The sequence below is a fragment of the Suncus etruscus genome, chromosome 11, assembly GCF_024139225.1.
Source record: "Suncus etruscus isolate mSunEtr1 chromosome 11, mSunEtr1.pri.cur, whole genome shotgun sequence".
Classification (NCBI taxonomy): domain Eukaryota; kingdom Metazoa; phylum Chordata; class Mammalia; order Eulipotyphla; family Soricidae; genus Suncus; species Suncus etruscus.
This window is the reverse complement of record NC_064858.1, coordinates 88052492-88055408: the sequence shown is the minus strand read 5'-3', so window position 1 is coordinate 88055408 and position 2917 is coordinate 88052492.

The following is a 2917-nucleotide window of genomic DNA, read 5'->3' as shown; positions in this document are numbered from 1 at the left end:
TTGTGGTGTATGGAGGACATTTGCTCAGTCATAGGTGATAAATCAGACCTCTGTATCTAGAGATCTGGTATCTGCATAGGTCAAAGAATGGAGTTTATAAAGAAGGCTTTCTTTTTGGTTCTAAAAGTTCTGTTCCTTCACTGTCGTTTTAGTCAGTCTTCTGTAGTTGGTGGTCTTGGTCATTGTGCTGATCCTAGGATGAAGCTTGGGGTAGATTGTTTCCAGACCTGTTCAGTTGCAGTTGTCTCAGTCTGACCTTTGGAATTAGAGATCTTGGTTGTTGTACAGATCATAGGTCAAACCCTAGACTAGGGCTTTTTTATTGGACCCAGGATACGTTCTGCCCAGTCATGGTTGTCACAGTCAGTCATCTGTAGATAGCAATCTTGAGAAAGTCTTTACTTTTAACACAATCTTTCAAAGTCTGTAATTTTCTTAGCCATAATTATCAATTGGTGAGGTGAACAGAGGATAAATAGTAGAGTTTTATAAGGTGAGCAGTGCAACCGTGTGTTAGAGAAAGAGATGCTATGCACAGAATATTTCTGAGGGTATTAATAGCATGAGAAGCTGATCATGCTATCCAGTTTGAGTCTAGAGGGTGGGGTCCATGATAAACGGACAAATGGACAAATGGAAAAAGAAGGAACAGGACTTAAAAAGTGGTGGTGGTGATGATGATGCAAACAAAGGTTAGGAGTAAGATATAAAACACTGAAAGATAGACAAAGTGCTCAGATATGGCTGTTCTTGAGAGAATTTAATTTTATGAAAATGCCAGCCATTTGGTGTCAAAGTTTAAGGAACTGTGGTACTAGAATATTGAAAAACACCAGCATAAACACATTGTGAGGTTTATTTGTTTGTGGAAATACTGAAGGAAATGTTTAAGTTTTAATGGAAAAAGGAAGACTTTAGAAATTGAAAATTCAGTGAGTTAAATGGACTTAAAAAAAGAGATTATTGGAAGATAAACATAGAATAACAGTCTGGAAGTAGTTGTGGGGAACAGGGCAGAGAGAGAGAGTAAGAGAGAGAGAGAGAGAATGTCCTGGGCTCCATTTTTATCCCAGAAAACATTAGGTAGTAGTTTAATAAATAGTTATGTATACTAATATAATTTATAGACACTGGACTAGAAAGTGAGCCTACAGCACAAAGACCCATTATGTCATTTAGGTACCTTAAAATCCAATGGGAAAATACATAAAACAAATTATATATAATATATATACACACACACATATATATATAGTGGCTTAAAACTACAAAGAAAATAAGGCATAGTGATGTTCTGTGAGAAAAATGCTAAGAATAATCTTACCTGGTAAGATTATTACCTGGTGAGAATTGCTATACAAGTACTACAATAGAAAATGTGGGGAGGCTTGACTTGCAACTTCAACACTCTTTTAAAAGCATAACTCACAATCTTCTTTTATAAAAACTATTCTATTGAACTTGGAATAAATTGAAAATTCTAAAAGACCCCACTTCCTCTGAGTCCTTAAATCTCTTTACTTCCACCTTTTATTCTTGCTCCCTCCATCCTGATAGTTCCTTGGCTATGTTCACTTTTCCACAGCAAGTCTATACATAATCTCTCATGGGCCTCCTGCACTCAGACCCTTTTCTGCCTTCTCTCACCTCCACTGTTCTCTTCACAGAATTTGTATTGATCTTCCTTGCTATGTTATCTCTGGTTCTTTGGGCCCAATGTCCACATGTCATCCAATAGTGAGATCTATCAGTACAGCTTCTTAAGCAAATCCTTCCAAATCCTCATCTCCTTGGAGATCTTTATCTATACACTATGTGTGTTCAACTTATCCTCAGCCCTCACCTGTGATAATAAATCCTAGATTTAGTATAAAGCACTGGGAAAAGGTCAGCTATCCCCTTTCTAGAAAGCCTAAACAAGAAACATTTGAAGCTGAGATATCTGGATCTGGCTATACTTTTCTAACACTTTTCAGCTTGTGCTCAGACAGTGGGCAGGAGGCTCTGAATACATACCTTTCTAAGCAGGGGGTCTCAAACTCACAGCCTGCGGGTTGTTTGCGGCCCTCCGTACAACATTTTGTGGCCCTGCCCTAGAGGGATCTTTTTTTTGTTTTGTTTTGTTTTAGTTGTTTGGGTCACACACCCCAATATTCAAGGCTTACTACTGACTTTGCACTTAAGGATCACCCTGACTTTGCCTCCTGCGGCCCCAGGTAAATTGAGTTTGAGACCCCTCAGGATTGTGTGTGCATGAAGTTTGTTTGTCATGTGTTAGCATACTAAGCTGTTCAGTGAAAAGGCTGTGTTGAGGCTGTTATTATTTTTTTTTATCAAATATATCTGAATTTAAAACCTAACAGGCCCACTAAACTCTATGTGTTTTGATGAGGCCTTTGACTGGAATACTCATAGGACAGAGGTCACTATGAGCCTTCTCAATACATTACTCTTACTACCTATTTTTTAAATGGTTATTCTTGTAAATATCTTTATTAATTCATCATTTATTTTAAAATTTGTGGAATTTCTGGGATGCAGGCATCACAAGCTTCATACTGTATATATTTTCAGCAATATACCTACCCCCTAAGTTTGAGAGCCATTCCTCCCCCCCAAACAACTCCTTACTCATTCTTGCCACCCTCTTCCTATTTCAGGGTAGGAATTATTTGGCAATTTGTTAATTTTAGTGATTTGTATTTCACACAGGAATGAAACCATTTGGTGAATGAATTTGCCTTTGTTTCTTACAAATTAGCATAAATACTTTAAGATCTAACCATTATTTCATATTTATCTATTTATTTTATTTTATTTTGTTTGGGGGAGGTATGCCTATACTCCAGTCCAAGGTTTTCAGGCCTTACTCATGCTCAGGTATCACTCCTGGTGGAACTCAGGGAACTATATATAG